Raw genomic sequence first — 23,225 nt, 5'->3', positions numbered from 1 at the left:
GTTCTCTCTCCAGGTCTAGATTTTACATTGGGGCTACCATTCCCAAGAGCATCCTGTCAGGATTCCAGTTAGAAAATCAGGTAGCTTGCGACTGTGTCCTTTCATTTGACTCTGATATAAAATGGGATTCAAATGTTGTATATACTTAACCATAACACCCAGATCCTTTTCATACCTAGCTGTCCAATTCAGCCACCTGCTCCCCCTCTCAACCTATTCCATATTCTCACCATTTTCTAGAAAAACCTAGTAAACCTGCTTAAAACCCATCCTCCACTCTACTGTAATCCCTGTATTCCATTTTTTTTGTTTTACGCTTTTTACACAAAGCAGCAGCAAACGCTTATCTGAGGCACTAAGGAGGGAAGATGTATTATGGGAGCAAGGAAGCAGCTTGACATTTGAGAGGGTGTTGAGAGAGTTGTCTGATCAGATCTGCAAGGCTGCCTAATCGCATCAGTCAAATCAAATGGACTAGGGAGTCGAAAAGGATCCATTGTTATGGTAAGTACATAACTTTTGTTTATGTCAAGGCAGTAGCAACCACTGCAGCCTTCTGTAGAAATGGTCCAGGATGATGTGAATCTCTTTCTTAGCTAGAGTTATACACTTTCTCAAGTATTACAACAGTTCTGTGATGCAGAGAGATGAAGTTTCAATATTGCTCCATTGTGTCCTTATTTTGCTAGTGTTTTTGAATACTAAAGGATTTGATTGATTGGTTGGCTCAATGTGAATGAGCAACTGTAACTCTCTTCATACTACTGGAAGGAAGCAGTTGAATGGTATTGTTCTACTACTTTGTGAAAACCAAGCGGTATAGAAGCAGAGAGGGCAAGTATGAGATGCATCAGCCTACCAGGCAGTTTTTCTGCTGTAACTGGAAATTTTTCTTGCATGAGGAAACACAAACACGCCAAAGTCCAGCATTTCCATCCAGAACTTATGAGGGGTGTGTGGGATGTTCTTTGTGTTTCACTGTTGCAGTCCTCACATATGGGTTATCCGGCTCCCAGTAGCCCTCAGTCGGCCTGAATACCAGAGTCCTTGGTATATGACGTTGGCTGATGCCAGTTGTAAAACTGATGTCAGAACGTCCGGTATAAAGGGAGACAGCAGACGCCATTTCCTCAGTCTTTCTTTCCGCGGAACCCAAAGCAGATGCAATTCGCACTAATGCCGGTCGGCCATTTGCCTTCGTTTTGCTTTCCGACTACCAAGTTGAAGATGCCTTCAGATAAGTACCCTGTTGGGGATCCTCTTTTCTTGCTTTAACGAATGTCAGATAAAGTTAATAACTGTCTTGCCTGTGGAAAACAGATTCCACACCGTGATTTCCATTCCTATTGTATAACTTGTTTGGGTTTTGAGCACGACGTACCTTGCTGTCGGTTTTGTGTTTTATTTAATCAGCACACTATCCATCGTCGGTATATTTTCGCCTCTAAATATTTCGGTTCTCGGTTTAACTATCCAGAAATGTCATTGGTTAGCCATCCAACTACCGGGATTCCGAAAAAACGTAAAGATAAAGACAGAGACAGGCCGCCGAGGTCCAAAGCTGCTGATGACTCTTCTAAGCCAGTCGCCAGTTCGCTGGTACTCAGCAAGGCGCTTTTGCAGCCCCTGTTACTACTGCTACTTCTGACTCGCAGGCCTCTACTGAGACCCATTTGAAGTCCAGGATGCCACGAGATGCTTCAACTGTGGAACCTGCAGATGTCTCTACCTTGGATGGGCCTGGAGCTGCTGTGCAGGCACTGGCTTCTGAGGATGTATTCAGGCCTACAGACTTGCATATTAAACAGACATTCTTCTTTATTTAGACCAAAATCTTGAACCATGCATAAGAAACCAACGCCCAGGCTGCATGCTCAGGCCTTTATGCCTAAAACAAATGATAAGAATGGCTGAAGATCTTACAACTATAATCAGGGAAAGCTAACCCTCCCTCTTCTAAAAGACCTAGGACTGAAGTTGTTTATGAAGCTTCTGACCAGGATTCTGATTTTTCTGATTCTTCTGATGATCTGGATTTGCCCTTATCTTCTTATGAGGATTCAGATGCAGAGGACTGTATTCCCTCTGCTTCCCCTCCAGAGGATTTTTCTTTTGGTGAGACCTTACATACTGTAGGGGAGCATTTCCACTGGGAAAGCCAGGATTTTCTGATTCAAAAAAGAGGCTTAGGGATTTCTTACTCCTGCCTCAGCATAGGCCTTTAGCTATACCTCCAGTACTAGACATTGTTGATGCCTTTTCAGAATCTAATTTGGCCCCTGATTCTTTGCCTCCTGCTCCCAGAAAACCTGACAGATATTACAGGGTTCCTGATTCACACATGTTCCTTTTTAGAAATCCTGTTGCGGATCCAGAGACTATTTCACAGGGACCCAAGGGCACTAAGGTTTCTACTGCTAAAAATCCTACTCCCTCTGATAGAGACTCCAGGGTGCTGGATAGATGGGGTAAGAAGGTTTACACTAATGCAACCTTGGCCATTAGGGCTTTAAACTGCCAGTTTCATATGTTAAAGTATCAACAACATGTTATTGGATTGCTTAAACAGAAAATGATGTTGATTCCTGACTGTGCTGAAAATAAAGAATTACAGGATGTAATGCATTCTGCTGAACAGGTTGGAAAACATACTTTGCAATGTGGATTTGATTCATTAGAGGCCTCTTGCAGGGCTGCTGTTACTGGGTCTGCAGCTCAGAAGGCATGCTTGGCTTAAGGAGCAATCTTTGTCTGATCATGTTAAAGCTAAATTGTTGGATGCTCCCTTAAATCAGGACTGCCTGTTTGGCAACAAGGCTGAGGAAGTTCTAAAAAGATGGAAGTTAAAGCTAAATATATGCAAACTGTTAAAGATGTCTTACAAGTTCGACCTCCAAGATTTAGTAGGCACTGGCCCTCTAAAAACTGGTCCTTTTCAGCCCCTTCCAGGTCTTCTGAAGCCAAACCCAGACACAGCAGAAACCCCAGGTTTCAGTCCCAAGGGATACTCAAGACTAAGCAGTGGGGAGTTTCCGCACCCAAATCTGGGAGTAGTAAGACCCCCCCCCCCATGGAAAACTGTCTCGATGACTTGCTTTTAAAACTTCCAAGCACTTCCCAACTGAATGCTCCTTTAGGTGGAAAGATTAGTCTGCAGGCCAAAAACTGGGAACTCATTGCCCAGGACAAATGGGTTTTAAGTATAGTGTCTCAAGGATACAGATTTCACTTCCACACGTTACCAATACAAAGCGGGTGGCCAGATCTACCCCCAAATCAGTGGGCAGATGCCCAAAATCAAGTACTCTCTCTCTCTCTCTCAAACATGGGGGCTATTCATTTGGTACCAGAAGAGGAAAAGGGTCAAGGTTTCTATTGGAGACTTTTCCTGGTACCCAGAAAAGGTAATACATGGCATCCTGTCCTACTCTAAACACCTTTCTGGTGATTCCAAAATTCAAAATGCTGACTCTTCACCAGCTGCTTCCTATGCTAGGCAAAGATGCATGGTTGGTAACACTAGACTTAAAAGAAGCATACCTGCACATCCCTATCAGGGAGGCTTGCAGAAGATACCTATGCTTCAAAGCAGGCTACATGCACTATCAGTTCTCTGCACTGCCCTTTGGCTTATCTACTGCGCCCAGGGTATTCACAAAGTGCCTAGCTCCAGTCATTGCATTTTGCAGGCAAAGAAATATTCAAATATACCCATACCTGGACGATTGTCTAATTCAGGCAGAAAGCCATACTCTTGGATCATCTGGCATTTGTATAAAAGGTGTGCTAACTTGTCTGGGGTACACCATAAACAAAAATAAATCACATCTGGTACCCTGTCAACAAATTATATTCCTGGGAGCATGATTGAACACAACTTCCCAGATGGCCTTCCTCACGCCAGAGAAACAAATTCATTTGACAACTTACTTCAAACTAATGGCCACAAAAACCCTGCTATCTGCAAGGCAAATACTGCAAGCCTTGGGGTTCATGGCCTCCTGCATTCTACTAATTCCGTATGCAAGACTGCATATGAGGAAACTACAATGGTATCTAAAAAGCCTATGGTGTCAACATTCTCAGGATCTAGAAGCAATAATTCCTGTCATACTTGCCTACGGTTAGAGTTCCTTTGGTGAGCAGAGGCCTGCCACCAAAACAAGGGACTACCATTCACTCTACCCCCTGCTGCCCAAACCCTAACAACAGATGCATCAGACTATGCATGGGGGGCTCACCTGGCAGGGAAGTGCATTCAGGCAAATGGAACCCAAGTCAAATGCATGTGCATATCAATCAAAAAGAAATGTTAGCTGTACAGAATGCTCTGACAGCCTTCAAGGACCACATTCTTCCAGGACAATTAATGGTAAAGACTGACAACACCACTGTTATGTGGTACATAAACAAGCAGGGGGGTACCCATTCTTACCTTCTCTGCAGACTAGCCATGGCTCTCTGGAACACAGCCTTGAGCTACCAACTGCATCTACAGGCTCAGTTCCTGCCAGGAAAGCTAAACACACTGGCAGATGAACTAAGCAGAAATCTCATGGACCCACACGAGTGGAAACTGGAACCAAAGATTTTCAACATGTTGATAAACAAATGGGGGAGCCCAGATATAGACCTGTTTGCTTCCCCCCAGAACTACCAATTGGACAAATTCTGCACAAGGACTCCCCACAAACAAGCTTGGAAAGTGGATGTTCTGTCCTTCAGCTGGAAAATCTGTCAGTTTATGCCTTTCCTCCTCTGCCTCTCTTCTCAAAAGTACTACTAAAGATCAAACAGGACAAACCAAGCATGATACTGATTGCACCAGACTGGCCACACCAACACTGGTACCCCGTCTTGCGCAGTGTCACTGCTGGCTCCATGGCACCTGCCTCAGACCCCCTACCGTGCTGTCTCAGCAGGAGAGCCAGATTCTGCACCCTCAGCTTCAAACACTAAACCTGGCAGCCTGGCTAATTACTTAATCTCTCTGTTACCATCCCTCAGTAAACAAGTGTTGGATGTCATTTTGGAGGCCTAGTACTAGAAAATCTTATGCTGAAAAATGGAAAAGATTCTGAGCCTGGAACCAAACTCAGGGAATGGCCACAGCAGAGCCCAATTTACCTCAGATTCTTCTGTACTTAACTGAGATGGCTTCACAAGGGCCTTTCTTTTTCCTCCATCAAAGTTCACGCCTCAGCCATTTCAGCTGTACAACACAGAACCACCCCTCTTCTCTCACCCACTGCTCAAGCAGATGTTCTTCGTGTTTCACTGTTGCAGTCATTACATTTGGGTAATCTGCTTGCAGGTTGCCGTCAGTCAGCCTGATTAACAAAGTCTTTCTGCGTCGGTTGCTGTCCCTTCTTCCATGACATCAGGGGTATAAAACATGCAGTTCTCTGCACTGCCCTTTGGCTTATATACTGCGCCCAGGGTATTCACAAATTGCCTAGCTCCAGTGATTGCATTTTGCAGGCAAAGAAATATTCAAATATACCCATACCTGGACGATTGTCTAATTCAGACAGAAAGCCGGGACATTCCTTTGAATCATCTGGCCTTTGTTCAAATAGTACTGACTTGTCTGGGGTTCACCATAAATGAAATGAAATCACACCTGGTACCCTGTCAACAAATTATATTCCTGGGAGCAAGCTTGAATACAACTTCCCAGATGACTTTCCTCATGCCAGAGAAACGGATTAATATGACAACCTACTTCAAGCAAGTGGCCACAAAAACCTAGCTGTCTGCAAGGCAAATACTGCAAGCCTTGGGGTTCATGGCCTCCTGCATTCTTCTAATTCCATATGCAAGGCTGCATATGAGGAAACTTCAGTGGTATCTCAAAAGCCTATGGTGTCAATATTCACAGGATCTAGAAGCAAGGATTCCTATCATACCTTGCCTACGCCTAGAGTTCCTTTAGTGGGCAGAGGCCTGCCACCAAAACAGAGGACTACCATTCACATTACCCCCCTGCCACCCAAATCTTAACAGACACATCAGACTATGCATGGGGGGGCTCATCTGGCAGGGAAGTGCATTCAGGGCAAATGGAACCCAAGTCAAATGCACCTGCACATAAATCAAAAGGAAATGTTAGCTGTACAGAATGCTCTGACAGCCTTCAAGGACCACATTCTTCCAGGACAACTAATGGTAAAGACGGACAACACCACTGTCATGTGGTACATAAACAAGCAGGGGGTTGCACATTCTTACCCCCTATGCAGACTAGCCATGGCATTGTGGAACTCAGCCTTGAGCTACTAAGTGAATCTACAAGTTCAGTTCCTGCCAGGAAAACTAAATACACTGGCAGACAGACTAAGCAGAAACCTCATGGACCCACACGAGTGGAAACCGGAACTAAAGATTTTCAACATGTTGAAAAGCAAATGGTGGAGCCCAGATATAGACCTGTTTGCCTCCCCCCCAGAACCATTAACTGGACAAATTTTGCACAAGGATATACCCCACAAGCTAGCTTGGAAAGTGGATGCTCTATCCTTCAGCTGGAAAAACCTATCAGTTTATGCCTTTCCTCCTCCTCTGCCTCTGCTCTCCAAGGTACTACTAAAGATCAAACAAGACAAGCCAAGGACAATTTTAATTGTAATAGACTGGCCTCTCTAACACTGGTACTCACTCTTGCGCAGTGTGTCACGCTTGGCTCCATGGCACCTGCCTCAGTCTCCTTCCCTGTTGTCTCAGCAGAAGAACCAGATTCTGCACCCTCATCTGCAAACTGTGAACCTACAGCCTGGCTAATTACCTAATCTCTCCTTTACCATCCCTCAGTCAATCAGTGATGGGTGTTATTTTAGAGGCAAGGAGGCCTAGTACTAGAAAATCTTATGCTGCAAAATGGAAAAGATTTTGTGCCTGGAACCAGTCTCAACGAATGAACACAGCAGTGCCCAATTTACCGCAGATTCTACGATACTTGACCGAGATGTTTCATAAGGGCTTGTCCTTTTCCTCTGTCAAAATTCATGCCTCAGCCATTTCAGCTCATTATAGCACAGAGCCTTCCCTCTTCTCTCGCCCACTGCTCAAGCTGTTCCTCAGAGGGGCCAAAAATTTAAGGCCACCCAGGAGAGCTCCAACTCTAGCGTGGGATCTTAACTTTGTCTTGGAGAAACTCACTCTTCCTCCTTTCAAGCCAGCTGCTACTGCAGATTTAAAATTTCTTTCCTGGAAAACAGCTTTCCTTTTAGCAATCACTTCTGCATGAAGGGTATCTGAATTACAGGCCCTTATGGCAGTGGAACCTTTCATCATCTTTCATGCGGACAGGGTGTCCCTCAGAACCAATCCCTCCTTCATGCCTAAGGTGGTATCCAGTGTGGCTCTTAATCAGTCCATTCATTTGCCTATCCTCTTTCCTAACCCACAGAACAAAGGGGAGCAGGTACTGCACTCTTTAGATGTGCACAGGCAACTTAGATTCTACTTGGACAGGACTAAACCTCAAAGGAAATCTGAACAACTGCTGGTGGCATTTGATGCATGGACAGAGGGGAAAGCTATTTCAAAACAAACCATTTCAAAATGGATAGGCCACTGCATTAATTTCTGCTATAAGCACCATGGAAAACCTATCAAACAGGGCATCAGACCCCATTCAACCAGGGCTGCATCTACCTCTACAGCTTTTCTCAGGGGTGTCGCTTCTAGGGACATCCTAGAAGCTGCTACCTGGAGTTCTGTACATACTTTCACCAAACATTATCATTTGCCAATTTTCTCTAAATCCAGAGCTGGTTTTGCCACTGCAGTCTTGCAGGGCCTTGTATCTCATCGTAATTATATTTAAATTCCTCCTCCCAACCTTAGCTTTGGGAATCTACCCAAATGTAATGACTGCAGTAGTGAAACACAAAGAACATAGTACAGTTACTTACCATAAATGTAAATGTTCGAGTGTATTCACTGTTGCAGTCCTGGTTACCCTCCCTCCAGCCCCCTTTCTTCTTTTGGCTATACCTCTACTCTCACTTACTATGCTCAAAAAGCTTTTTGGTGTATTTGCTTTTTTGTTGGAGTTATATACTTGTATTTATAGATTTAATTGCTTCCCATTAGGGGGGCACCTGACATCTGGGGCAAGAAAAACTGATGTAATGGTGTCTGCTGCATGTTTTATACCGCTGACGACCTGACATCATGGAAGAAGGGACAGCAACTGATGCGGGATCCAAGACTTTGTTAATCAGGCCGACTGAGGGCTACTGCAAGCAGATAACCCAAATTTAATGAGTGCAACAGTGAATACACTCAAACATCTACATTTATGCTAAGTTTACACAACTGTACTTTTTACAAGGGTACCCAGACATAACCAGAACTCTCAGGGCAAAGGTAGAAACTCAAATTTCTTCCTTACTGACTATGGGGGCTATAGAGTCAGTTCCTACAAATCAGGCAGGACTAGGTTTTTATTCAAGACTTTTTCTGGTACCCAAGAAAGAGGGCACCTGGCACCCTATTCTGGATCCATCTATTCTAAACACTTTTCTGGTGATTCCCAAATTCAAGACGCTCACCCTTCAACAGTTACTACCAATGCTGGGCAAGGATTCATGGCTGGTAACTTTGGATCTAAAGGAGGCTTATCTGCACATTCCAGTAAGGGAAAGTTGCAGGCAGTTCCTTCACTTCAGGGCTGGGAAGCAACAATTTCAATTCTCAGAATTGCCCTTTGGCTTATCCACTGCTCTCAGAGTTTTTACCAAGTGCCTGGCTCCAGTCATTGCCTTTTGCAGGCAGAGAAACATTCAAATTTATCCTTACCTGGACGACTCTCTCATTCAAGCAAACTCCCCAGAACATCTAGAAAAGGATTTGGATTTTGTGAACACAGTCACCTCTTTGGGTTACACACTCAATGAAAAGAAGTCAAAGTTGGTTCCTAGAAGGCAGATTGTTTTCCTGGGAGCGAGTCTGAATACAGCCACCCAGATGGTATTCCTCCCTCAACAGAAGCAAGAAGATCTTTCGGCGTACTTCATGAACTTGACAAGCATGACCCAGCTCTTTGCAAGGCAATTCCTTCAAGCACTGAGGTTCATGGCTTCATGTATTTTGATGATCCCATATGCAAGGCTGCATATGAGAAAACTTCAGTGGTACCTCAAGAATCTTTGGTGTCAACACACTCGAGGCTTAGACTTGATTCTTCCCCTGATTCCCTGTCTACAAATGGAGTTCCTCTGGTGGGTGACAGCCTGTTCTCAGAACAAGTGTCTTCCTTTCCGCCCACCACCTGCCAGCCAGACTCTCACCACAAACGCCACAGATGTTGCAAGGGGGCTCATCTGGAAGGCAGGAGCGTACAGAGGACTTGGAGCAACCAGCAGATTCATCTGCACATAAACTTAAACGAATTAATGGCAGTGCAGCAGGCCTTGCTAGCTTTCAAGGACCTACTGTACCCTGGGATTCTGCTGATCAGGACAGACAATACCAGTCACGTGGTACATCAACAAGCAAGGGGGGACTCACTCTTACCCCTTGTGCAGACAAAGCATGAGACTATGGTCCATAGCAGTATCCATGGCCTTACATCTAATAACCCAGTATCTTCCAGGGAGGCTAAACTTCTTGGCAGATCATTTGAGCAGACATGTTCTGGATCATCATGAGTGGCAACTGAACAAGGACATTTTCCATCACATCACTCATCATTGGGGCAACCCACAAGAGAATCTTTTCTCCTCACACCAATCATCTCCTTCTAACCTTTTGCACCAGGGAGTTTCACAACAAAGCTTGGAAGGTGGATGCGTTGTCCTTCCCATGGACACATCTCTCAGTTTATGCATTCCCTCCTCTGCCTCTTCTTCCCAGAGTACTGCTGAAGATAAGGGACAAAAAATCAAAGGTGATTTTGATAGCTCCAGATTGGCCCAGGCAGCATTGGTATCACCTCCTTCACAGCCTTTCCCAGGCTCAGCCTTGGCATCTTCCCCTGGTACCAGATCTGTTGGTTCAAGCAGGGGGTTCCTTCATCCTCATCTTCAAACTCTGCATTTAACTGCTTGGCTAATACTTTAAATCTTTCCCAACAGGTGGTTGAAGTTCTTCATGAGGCCAGAAGGCCTAGCACCAGAAATTCCTATGCAGATAAATGGAAGAGATTTTGCTCTTGGATGCTGGCTAAAGAAGACTCTTCTCATCCTTCTCTCTCCCTCATTCTTGACTACCTAGCAGGACTGCTAAATGATGGACTTTTCTTTTCTTCAATCAAAATTCACGCTTCAGCAATTTCGGCTCATTGTTCTTATGAGCAGCCCATTTTTTTCTCACTCCTTGATGAAACCGTTCCTGAGGGGAGTTAGTAATCTTAGACCTCCCCGAAGAGCTCCTACTCCTGCTTGGGATCTTAACTTTGTCCTGTAAAAACTTACTCTGCCTCCCTTTGAACCAGCTGCCTCTGCAGATTTGAAGTTTCTATCCTGGAAGACTGCTTTCCTTTTAGCTGTTACTTCAGCTCGAAGGGTATCTGAGCTGCAAGCCTTAATGGCAGTAGAACCTTTCATTATTTTCATTCAGACAGAGTTTCTCTGAGAACTAATCCTTCCTTCATGCCTAAGGTAGTTTCCAGTTTAACCCTTAAACAGTCTATTCACCTGCCTACATTTTTCAACAATCCCCAAAATAAAGGGGAAAGGATTCTGCACACTCTTGATGTGCGTAGACAGCTGAGATTTTACTTAGGACTAAATCCTTTTGAAAATCTGAACAGTTGGTTTTGCTCCTGGGGCTCAGGGTAAAGCTATTTCAAAACAAACCATCTCCAAATGGACAAATGGATTGCTCATTGTATTCACTTTTGTTACCTGCAGCATGGGAAGGTTCCTCCTCAGGGTATTAAGACCCATTCTACTAGAGCAGCCTCTACCTCTGCAGCCTTTCTGAGAGGTGTGAATACTAAGGACGTTCTTGAGGCAGCTACTTGGTCTTCTGTCCATAATTTCACAAAGCATTACAATCTACCTTTGTTTTCTAAATCCAGGGCTGGTTTTGCCTCTGCAATTTTGCAGGGCCTTCTTACCAACCCTTAATCTGTGATCCTTACTCCCCCCTTTGTCTTTTTCCTGGGCTTTGGGAATCAACCCATATGTGAGGACTGTAACAGTGAAAGATGAAGAACATAGTACAGTTGTATACACTTACCATAAATGTAGATGTTCAAGTGTATTCACTGTTGCAGTCCTGGTTTCCCACCCTCCATTCCCCCTTTTTTTCCTAAGGCACAGACTATATGCATTTTTATTTATTGTATGACATGTGTCCAGGGTGCTTCCTTCCTGGGTTAGCCTTCTTTTGGGGGTTCCTGACAGTTAAGGCAAGAAAAACTGAGGAAATGGCATCTGCTGTCTCCCTTTATACCTGATGTTCTGACATCAGTTTTACAACCGGCAGCAGCTGACGTCCTATACCAAGGACTCTGGTATTCGCACCGACTGAGGGCTACCAGGAGCCGGATAACCCATATGTGAGGACTTGCAACAGTGATTACACTCTTAACATCTACATTTATGGTAAGTGTATATAACTGTACTTTATGGAGTAGTGCTGACCTGCTATCTTTTTTTTTTGCCCCCACTGATCTGAGAATCCGGTAAAATAAGGAAAAGGACCACCTAGTTAGTAGGAGCCATGAAAGGATATAGTTTAAAAAAAAAAAACTTTATCAAGTGTTATAAACTGTATCTGACAGTCCAGTGCAAAGGTGGGTTTTGCCATTTCAATATTGTATTGTGTCTTGGTTTAGTATCAGGTTATCTTTTTTCTTGGGATGATTAGGTGCTACATTTTCTACTGTGCCCAGGTGCAAGGATTCTTCTACCAAGTTGTGGGCATCTGTTAAAGTTAGTACTGAGACTGTGGATCTGACATTTCTTGACCTTTTGCATTGGGTAGTTGTTTTTCTCCTTTTATAACCCTGGCAGTGCACAGTTCAGAACTTACATTTCTTCCTCTGCTTTTGGAAGAGAGGATTGTACATGCTTTTACGCTGCATATGTTGTGATAACATGCACTGGACTAGGAGAGAGCAGCTGTACTGTTCACACAGTTTGGATCATGATTTTTACTTTTATCACAGGAAAAGTCCCAGTGTCTGAAATGCCATTGTCTTTCAGTTGTTCCTGTTTGCATCTAATCACTAGCCAGAGATTTGTTAAAGTACTGCCGTTTTTGTCCTGAATAGGACCACAGTATTAAACATTGTCACAGTTACTGGCACTGCAGTCCTACCCACCTGCAGGAGACTGAGAAACCTGAGGCCTCCATCAGGTCTTTGAAGGTGACAGCTGCGGAGGATGTGAAAGTAAGCATTGGCAGTAGAGTTCCAAGAGTAGTCCTAGGTTGATGCTGGACCGATGTGTGATGCTTGGGGAAGTGCAGCCTTGGCAATGTATATGTTCTCCTGTAGTATCAGCCCACGAGGCAAGATGTTCTTCGTGTTTCACTGTTGCAGTCATCACAGTTGGGTTATCTGCTTGCAGTAGCCCTCAGTCGGCCTGATTAACAAAGTCTTGGATCCTGCGTCGGTTGCTGTCCCATCTTCCATGATATGAGGTAGTCAGGGGTATAAAGCATGCAGCTGATGCCATTACATCAGTTTTTCTTGCCCCAGATGTCAGGTGCCCCCTAATGGGAAGCAATTAAATCGATAAATATACAAGGTTATACCTCCAACAAAAAAGCAAATACACCAAAAAGCTTTTGAGCATAGTAAAGGAGAGTAGAGGTATAGCCAAAGTAAGTAAGGGGGCTGGAGGAAGGGTAACCAGGACTGCAACAGTGAATACACTCGAACATCTACATTTATGGTAAGTGTACACAACTGTACTATGTTCTTCGTGTTTCACTGTTGCAGTCATCACATTTTGGTAGATTCCCAAAGCTAAGGATGGGATGAGGAATTTAGATAGCATTAGGACCAGCTATAAGGCCCTGCAAGACTGCAGTGGTAAAGCCAGCTCTGGATTTAGAGAAAATTGGCAGATGCTTGGTGAAAGTATGTACAGAACTCCAGGTAGCAGCTTTTAGGATGTCCCTGGTATGGACGCCTCTGAGAAAAGCTGTAGAGGTAGATGCAGCCCTGGTTGGATAGGTTTTCCATGGTGCCTGTAGCAGAAATGAATGCAATGGCCTATCCATTTGGAAATGGTTTGCTTTGAAATAGCCCTCCCCTCTGCCCCTGCAGCAAATGCTACCAGCATTTGGTCAGATTTCCTTTGAGGTTTAGTCCTGTCCAAGTAGAATCCAAATTGTCTGTGCACATCTAAGGAGTGAACTATCCATTCCCCTTTGTTTTGTGGATTAGGAAAGAAGGTTGGCAAATGAATGGACTGATTAAGGGCCACACTGGATACCACCATGGGCATGAAGTAGGGACACCCTGTCTGCATGAAAGATGATGAAAGGCTCCACTGTCATGAGAGTCTGTAATTCAGATACCCTTCTTGCTGAAGTGATTGCTAAAAGGAAAGCTGTTTTCCAAGAAAGGAATTTTAAGTCTGCAGTAGCAGCTGGCTCGAAAGGAGGAAGAAAAGGAGGAAGAGTGAGTTTCTCCAAAACAAAGTTAAGGTCCCAGGCTGGAGTTGGAGCTCTCCTGGGTGGTCGTACATTTTTGGCCCCTCTGAGGAACAGCTTGAGCAGTGGATGAGAGAAGAGGGGAGGTTCTGTGTTATAATGAGCTGAAATGGCTGAGGCGTGAATTTTGATGGAGGAGAAAGACAGGCCTTTGTGCAGCATCTCAATGCCTTGGGTCCCTGTGAAATGGTCTCTGGATCTGCAGTAGGATTTTTAAAAAGGAACTTGTGAGAGTCAGGGACCCTGTAATATCTATCAGGTTTTCTGGAAGCAGGAGGTAAAGAGTCAGGGGCCAAGCTATATTCCGAAAACGCATCAACAGCAATGTCTAGTACAGGAGGTATGGCTAAAGGCCTGTGCTGGGGCAGTAGTAAGAAATCCCTAAGCCTCTTTTTAAAATAAGAGAAATCCTGACTTTCCCAAAGAAAATGCTCCCTGAGAGTATGCAAGGTTTCACCAAAAGAGAAATCCTCTGGGGGAGAAGCAGAGGAAATAGAGTCCTCAGCATCAGAATCCTCAAAAGTAGATAAGGGTAAATGCTGGTCATCAGAGGAAACAGAAAATTCAGAATCCTGGTCAGAAGTATCATAAGCAAACTCAGTCCTAGGTCTCTTAGAGGGGGAAGGCTGGCTTCCTCTGATTAAAGTAATAAGGTCTTCAGCCATTCTTATTTGTTTTTTAGGCATAGAGGCCTGACCATGCGGTCTGGGCATCAGTTTTCTAGGCATGGTTCAAGCTTTAGGCCTTGAAGAAGAAGATGGCATCGGTTTAATATGCAAGTTAGTAGGCCTGAATACACCCTCAGAAGCCGGTGCCTGCACAGCGGCTTTGGACCCATCCAAAGTAGACACATCCGCCGGTTCCACAGCTGAAGCATCTCGCAGCATACCGGATTCCGAATGTGTCTCAGTAGAGGCCTGTGAATCTGAAGTAGCGGGTATCGGGCTGCGAAAGTGCCTCACTGAGTACCGGCAAACTGGTGACTGACTTAGGAGAAGTGTCATCGGCAGCTTTGGACCTAGGCAGCCTGTTTCTGTCTTTATCTCTGCGTTTTTTCGGAATGTCGGTAGTCGGATGGCTTACCGAAGACATATCAGGATAATTGAACAAAGCACCAAAATATTTAAAAGCGAAAATATACAGACAACGGATAGTTCATGGTTTAAATAAGGCACAAAACCGACAGCGAGGTACGTCGTGGTCAGGGCCTAGGCAAGGAATACAGTACGAATGAAAATTTTTATGAGGTATTTGCTTTCCACAAGAAATACAATTACTGACTCTTACTGACATCAGTTTAGAGCAAGAAAAAGTTTCCCCAATGGGGTACTTAGCTTAGTTGAAGACTTCGGTTCTGAAACTCGAAAACGAAAATTTCAGGAGTCGGCCTCACAGAAGGATGGACAGCAACCGATGCAGGACCCAAGACTTTGATAATCAGCGCGAGTGAGGGCTACTGCAAGCAGATAACCCAAATGTGATGACTGCAACAGTGAATACACTCTCTACATTTATGGTAAGTGTACACAATTGTACTTTGTGGTACATAAACAAATGGGGGGAGCCCATTCTTACCCTCTCTGCAGACTAGCCATTGCTCTGAGGATCACAGCCTTGAGCTACCAAGTGCACCTACAGGCTCAATTCCTGCCAGGAAAGCTAAACACACTGGCAGACGATCTAAGCAGAAATCTCATGGACCCACACGAGTGGAAACTGGAACCAAAGATATTCAGCATGTTGAGAAACAAATGGGGGAGCCCAGATATTGACCTGGTTGCCTCCCCCCAGAACTACCAATTAAAAAAATTCTGTACAAGGACTCCCCACAAACAAGCTTGGAAAGTGGATGCCCTGTCCTTTACCTGGAAAATCTTATCAGTTAATGCCTTTCCCCCTCTGCATCTTCTCTCCAAGGTACTATTAAAGATCAGACAGGACAAACCAAGGACGATACTGATTGCACCAGACTGGCCACACCAACACTGGTGTATCCCCTTTTGCGCAGTGTGTCACTGCTAGCACCATGGCACCTGCTTCAGACCCCTGTCCTGCCGTCTCAGTAGGAGGGCCAGATTCTGCACCCACAGCTAAAAACCCTGAAACTGGCAGCCTGGCTAATTACCTGATTTCTCCATTACCATACCTCAGTAAGCAAGTGTTGGATGTTATTTTGGAGGCAAGGAGGCCTAGTACTAGAAAATCCTACACTGAAAAATGGAAAAGATTCTGTTCCTGGAACCAAACTCATGGGATGGACACAGCAGCGCCCAATTTACCTCAGTTTCTTCAATACTTAACTGAGATGTTGCACAAGGGCCTTTCCTTTTCCTTCTCCAAAATTTATGCCTCAGCCATTTCAGCTCATTACAACACAGAACCACCCCTCTTTTCTCATCCACTGCTAAAACAGTTCCTCAGAGGGGCCAAAAAAACCTAAGACCCACCCAGGAGAGCTCCTACCCCAGCCTGGAACCTTAACTTTGTATTGGAAAAACTCATTCTACCTCCTTTTGAGCCAGCTGCAAATGCAGAGTTGAAATTCCTTTCTTGGAAAACAGCCTTCCTTTTAGCCATCACTTCAACTAGAAGGGTGTCTGAATTACAGGCCCTCATGGCAGTGGAGCCTTTCATCATTTTTCATGCGGATAGGGTGTCCCTTAGGACCAATCCCTCCTTCATGCCCAAGGTGGTATCGAGTGTGGCTCTTATTCAGTCCATTCATTTGCCAACCTTCTTTTCTAATCCACAGAGCAAAGGGGAGAGAATTTTGCACAGACAACTTAGATTTTATTTGGACAGGACTAAACCTCTCAGGAAATCTGAACAACTGCCGGTTGCATTTGCTGCAGGGGCAGAGTGGAAGGCCATTTTCAAAGCAAACCATTTCTAATTAGATAGGCCATTGCATTAATTTCTGCTATAAGCACCATGGAAAAGTCTATCCCACAGGGGATTAGACCACATTCTACCAGAGCTGCATCTACCTCTACAGCCTTTCTCAGAGGTGTCCCTACCAGGGACATCGTAGAAGCTGCTACCTGGAGTTCTGTACATACCTTCATCGAGCATTACCATTTGCTATCCAAATGTGATAACTGCAACAGTGAATCATGGAGAACATATTACAGTTGTGTACACTTAGCATAAATGTAGATGTTCGAGTGTATTTATTGGTGCAGTCCTAGTTACCCTCCCTCCAGCCCCCTGACTTCTATTGGCTATACTTCTATTCTTACTTGCTATGTTTAAAACTTTTTGGTGTATTTGCTTTTTTATTAGAGGTGTAACCTTATGTTTATATAATTGCTTCCCATTATGGGGACACCTGGGGCAAGAAAAACTGATGTAATGGCGTCGGCTGCATGTTTTATACCCCTGACTACCTGACATCATGGAAGATGGGACAGCAACCAACGCAGGACGCAAGACTTTGTTAATCAGGCCGACTGAGGGCTACTGCAAACCCAAATGTGATGACTGTAACAGTGAATACACTCTAACATCTACATTTATGGTAAGTGTACACAACTGTACTTTCTTATTCTTCACAAGTAACAAGTTCTCTTATGACATGGTAGGGTCAGCCACAGATTTGTGCTTGGGAGAGGGTGCATTCCACTGTTTCCCTATGGACTCACCCGTATTTCTTGCAGTCAAAGCTTGATACCCATCCAGATTTTCTAGAGAGATTCCTGTAGTCCCACAGCATAGGCTGAGTGGTTGCACTACCTCAGGCTAAGGCAGTCCCTTCCCAATCCCAAATGCAAGTCTCACTGCTGGAGTTCAGGAAACTTTCTTGGGTCCTGCATCAGCATTTGCTTTCATAGAGGCATCTTAGATGGTGGACATTCACTCAGTGTTCTGTTGATGGTAATTGATCTTGTGGGTATTGAGCATAACTTTAAGGTGTATAGTTTATCACAAGCACCATACTGTTCTTAGGCCTGTTAATCCCTAGTGCTGCCTCATGCATATTTTTTCCCCTTGTGCTGGTGACCTGCTTTCATAGTACTTGCCTTTCAGCCACTTTTTTCTCCCCATTTACAGGCTGTGTCTAGACTGCCTGTTTCTGCAGTTTAGAGGTATGGGTGGGTTTTCTTTCTTAGTCAGCTGGCAAAGAGGCTATGAGGATTCAGAGGTCCTCGTGTCTGAAACAAAGGTAATGCACCCTACTTTCCTCTACAGCTGCTTTCCAGGACTGTCTCATTGGATCATAGCTCTTACACAGCTATACCAAAAACAGTGGCTTCGGCCCTATTTAAGACATAGATCCTCATTAAGTGTTGCATTCATTGCACTCACCTTAAGTATTGACAGCATGCATAATTTGCAATGTAAAGAAAAAGAGAACATTTGCAAACTGTAATCACCTCCATTAACTTACTGTAATTCAGAGACTGTAATAACCAGAATAAGTTTTTTCCCTTCATCCTTTCTTTACCCTCTTTATTAGTTTAGTGTTTGATCTTTAAGCAAAATCAGCCTCCCAAATCTGTCTCTAAGCTGCTGCGTTAGTTTTAACCAGACATGAGCTCAAGACTCTGTACATTTATTGGGTGCCATTTTTGTATGTGAAACCATAGTGGTGAACACTCGGTTGTGCTGTCGCCTGTGTGCGACTGTCCCTCTTCCCAGAAGAATGAGTTGCTGGCCCACTGGGTATTTCTCCTTTCTGTGTGACATTTGAGATGATATATGTCAGTAACGGGTGAGGATACAGGGGGTAGCCCCCCCGCTGTAGAAATTATTTTTTATACTTTTAAATGCTGTTCGCTTTCTGGAGGTTTCACTCATTTCTGACCATACTTGTATGCAGAAATTGTAAGCGAGTCACATACTTAAGGACCCCTTTTGCTATATATTTATCAATTCTATGATGTATGTACATCACTGTGTATAGTAAAATTAATTTGCATCAAAACATTACTACTATACCCAGTACTTACTCACATTATCTAGCATACAAACATGCCTGTACCCGTTTTATCCTCCAGTAACAAGGTTCCCAAGTACCCTTGCCATTCCCCTTGGTCATCCACTTCCCCATATTTTTAATGTCATAATGTTAGCTAAAACCAAAAATATTATATGTTTGTGGTTCTTATAAAAAATTTGAATGATCCTGCTCTCACTTTGAACTAAATTCTGTGAAAGTTTAAGGTTATCCAATTTTTATCTTTCTTCCCTAGATGATATCACTATCTCCCCTGCCTCAAACAGCCAAACTTCTTGAGGTAATAATTGATGACCGACTAAAATTTGACTTGCACATACAACAGGCCATCAAAAAAAAAAACACCAAAAACTTGGACTACTTTAAAGGAACAAAAAATTCCTCACTACTGCCACTAAATGCACTCTTGTGCAGACGTTTCTCTTACCTAGTCTTCTGTACGCTTCCCCCATCCTTACCAATATCCAAACTATCTCAATGCAGAAACTGGAGCAAACATACAACAAAATTGCCAGATTTATTCTAAACCAACCACACTCATCACATCACTGCCTCTCACTAAACAAACTTCAGTGGCTGAAATTTCTGCACCTTCTCCTACAATCGCAACTCCACACTACCTTTTCCATACTCAACGACCCCTCTGCCTGTCCTTCTATTGCCCCCATGTTACTGTCTACACTCCAACCCGCCTCTCTGGAGTGCTGATCAGCATCTTCTCTCAGTTTGTAAACCCAAAAGGAATATTGGCAAACTACTTTACAAACACTCTTTGTCACTAAATTGGAAGAAACTCCCTCTCCATATTAGATCCAACCTTTCATTTCCCTGTTTTTAAAAAGGAGCTTAAATCCCACCTACTAAACTTGAAATTATGCCATTGCCTTGACCATACACAGTCTTAATCTGATCTACTGTATAACCTGTTGCATTGCCTAACTTTTTCTCTGTTAGTAACTTCTGCTTAAACTAACCTCCTAAACCCTCAGCTCTACTACTATAGCCCCCTCCTTTCTCTCCCCCCGCCATTCTACACACTACCCCCCCCACTTCCTATCAGTTTCTATACATTGCCCATCTTTTGAACTATTATCTTTTTGTTTTTACTCTCATATGTAGTACATTTTGACCACTGCTGTCAGTGGAACCCTTAATGTTCATAATTTTTTTCTTTTGTTTTTCTCACTATGATTAATTTCGTATTTGCTTTGTTGTTTTTAATAGCTTTTGTCCTGTATGTTTACTTTTGCTTATGTTTGCTAGGGCTCTTTCCCCTTGGGTCTCAACTGAAAATGGGTTGCTTGCTATCATTGCAATGCAAATAGTTCATAACCTTTTCGTTTTACAATTATTTTATATTGTCATTATTTAATATTTGTATATTGTCACTTTATCTTTACTTATGTTTGCTGGGGCTTTTGCCCTCTGGTCTCCACTGAAAATGGGTTTGTTTTTAAACTCAGTTGGACTAACCCGGTGAAATAAATACATATGACATATGGTGGTTATCATGATGGTTGTAATCCTATCCCGTTGTCACCTTCATAGAATGACCCTTGCTAAGCATCATATAACTTTCAAATAGCTAAAACCAACTGTTATATGTTTTGTGCCATCCCCATATTTAGAGCCTTACTTCTTGTTTTATGCACTAGATGCTGCTAAGCCTTTAAGGTTTGTTTATTTTCATCACACTTTATACTGAAGCTTCAGCTGTTGTAAGACTGTCATAATAGCTGAAAGTGTTTTGCATTTCATTTACCAGTAAAATTATATTTGGTAAAACCGAGATTCTGTACCACTTTAGTTCTGCAGTATGTTTAACACTGCCATGAGGATTTTAGTTTCTCCAGAGAAATAATTACACTGACAATATCTACAAACCTAGTTTCAGCCTTTTCTTACAGTATACCTTCTTCTTGATTCCTACTATGTGCCCATAAGAGACACCCCTTCATTTCCTTGTCATAAGATGAGTCTCAGAATGTTAGGTGACATTCCGTTTTGCATTTATTTCAGAAGTCTCTCTACTAAAACAGAAACCATCCAGAAGTAATTGAAATAGCCACAGCCTGCAAAATCACACCGGGGATCCATGCTACCTGATGCATATTTAAACTTTGTCACCCATTACCACTTAGCAGTACCAGCAAATATTCTGAGTATTCTCTGCAGTCATTCATTCTGAGAAATGCTCTCTAGCTTGTGTCTGAATTGAACATTACTATGTCTTAGTCCTGCATTGCATAAATAACACAATTACATTTTTTCAACACTAATCCATGACGAGTACTGCTTGCAAGTTTTTACCTTTTTTTTAATCGTTCCATATGGGTAAGTAAAAATCAAGAACCACTGTAAAGTTACCATTTTTAGTGTTTCTTTTCCCTGTGTTTGGTGTGAGAAGCCATGTATATGCCTTTAGACACATCTCGCCCACCCTTTGCATACTTTCTAGTTGCAGTAAAGGGCTCATAGCTCTTCTGCTCTCCATTTTTATGGATCCACCTTCTGCATGTCTATATTTGTCATGCCTAAAAGGTGTGTGTCATCTTTTTGCTTACTGGATTCCCCCACATCCCTCTATAGTCAAGGAGATAGCTTATTTTAGAAAGCTTTTCAACCTAGTACAAACAGCTGCTTTTGAAAACTAGCCTACTTGCAAGGGTGAGTCACTCAACTGCTTTTCACAGGGTGAGTTACCCAATGCATTGGAGTTATCAACATTACGTTTTACTTATGGTCCAGGAAATTCTTCATAATAGCAGTAGGAAACCATGCAAGCCTAACCTAATTAACTGCACTACCATCAAGCCTGCATGGATTTCCCCTGCAAAACTGCAAATCCTATTTAGAACCCCCATACCTCTTGAGCCATACCTAAAACGGCAAATCCCATTTAGAAACCCCCGTACCTCTTGAGCCATACCTAAAACTGCAAATCCCATTTATAACCCCTCTACCTCTTGAGGCATACTCATATCTCAAGTAACCATTCTGCACTACCAGACAGTTAAGCCACAGGTTCAGCTTTTGCTTCACATCAGATCCTAGATTCCCCCAGCCAAATCAAATAAATGGGTAACACTTGCATTAACATACAGTATGCAAAATCATTTGCGTTTCTGCTTGTCTGCATCTGTTGTTGTCACCTGCTGTATGCTCCCCCCCAATGAACTCGGTCACAACTAGTTCCCCCATTAATATGCTTAACATAAACTTTGCCCTCATATATACAAAGCCTGACCTTGCTTCCCATAAATTTTGTCACTCCATCACAAGCTAATCAGGTCTACACACAGTTCACATTTCATAAAAAACAAATAACTTTTGAGATGCTACAGTGCCTAGGGAAAAAATGTATTTTTTTGTATTGCATGCATATATTTCTGCACATAATGGAAGGGAAAAATTGGAATACTTAAGTACTCAGAAAGGAGAAACAGTTGTATATTCATGCATGCCAATTACTTTGCAGATAATGTATTACTGTATTGTCAAACTTTTATGAAAAGTATATAACTTTATGGCAATTAAATAGTTACTAAAATTTAGGTTTTAGTCCCAAGGTGAAGATTTCACAATGTCCCACTACCTCTGGGGGCTTTTTATGCTTTTGCCACATGCTGTATTTAAGAAATGGGAACTGGTGTTGCACAAATACCCACTGCTGTGATGTATAACTCCATTATTTGTCTTCCCTGTGACCTTCATTATTCTGCAGCATTGGATTACCAGTCACGCTACTGGCCTCATGCATGAACCCCTCCAGGCTAAAAATTCACATATGCAGTTCAAAGCTTCTTGTTCCTTAGTAAAGAAGTTTGCCCCTGAGGGTCTGTGCTCTATGTAGAGGATACTGCAACCAGAACTTATTACTAAAGCTGTTGGGCTGCATGACTCGTCTCCTCAAAAATGGGTAGTTAGGCTGTCCAGAACTTTTTTTTTTTTTTTTTTACATACCACAAATGTTTCACTGCCAGAAGTAGGGCATGCTTTCTGAGTGTCAACATTGAGAGGGCATTTTCAGAAACAATTTCTATTTCCTCCAATTTTTAATACTTTGCCTTGCTTTCAGAGCAGAGATAGGTTTCTTTTAAATCCCTAGTGTCCAATTGCACCAGAATATGTTGATGTTACTTTGCTGTCACCAATGGGCCTGGCCAGTATTTTTAGTGTGTGTGTGTGTGTGTGTGGGGGGGGGGGTGACAAAATATAAGTTGCATAGTGGATTACCTTTTTGAGTCAAATTTCTACCTTACTAGGCATGAGTAAATGGGATCCCTCCTTGTGACCTTTCAGTCTGCAAGTTTCTCCAGTGTAAGACATTTAATGCTTCTTGAACAAAGTCAGTATGCTTTAGGGTGTTATGCTTTTGAAGTAGTGTATACTTCCTAATGGCTAGCTGTGAGGAGTAATGACTTTGAATTTGTCTTTTGACAGTTTTGGTCGACATTTTAGCAGCAAACCTTATTTATAATCAAACTGAATTAAACTAATATATTTTTAAAAAAGTCTGACAAATTGCTGCTTCACAGGTAAACACCCCTGCTCAGAGAAATATAAAAAAATTTGTAAAACAACCAAGTACTGAGCAGGAGTGAGAGTGAGAAAATAACAGAAGATAACAATCCAAGATGTAAAATCC

At 43.0% G+C, this 23,225-nt stretch overlaps 1 protein-coding gene across 1 annotated transcript in view; it reads left to right on the top strand.

Moving 5' to 3' along the window:
• Positions 1 to 23,225, top strand: part of NCOR1 (nuclear receptor corepressor 1) — a 4,682,182-nt gene that overhangs the window by 4,341,318 nt on the left and 317,639 nt on the right. The window lies entirely within an intron of this gene.

This window comes from Protopterus annectens, chromosome 13.part0 (assembly GCF_019279795.1).
Source record: "Protopterus annectens isolate FY-2018-M chromosome 13.part0, PAN1.0, whole genome shotgun sequence".
NCBI lineage: Eukaryota > Metazoa > Chordata > Ceratodontiformes > Protopteridae > Protopterus > Protopterus annectens.
This window is presented reverse-complemented; position numbering and strand designations above follow the sequence as displayed.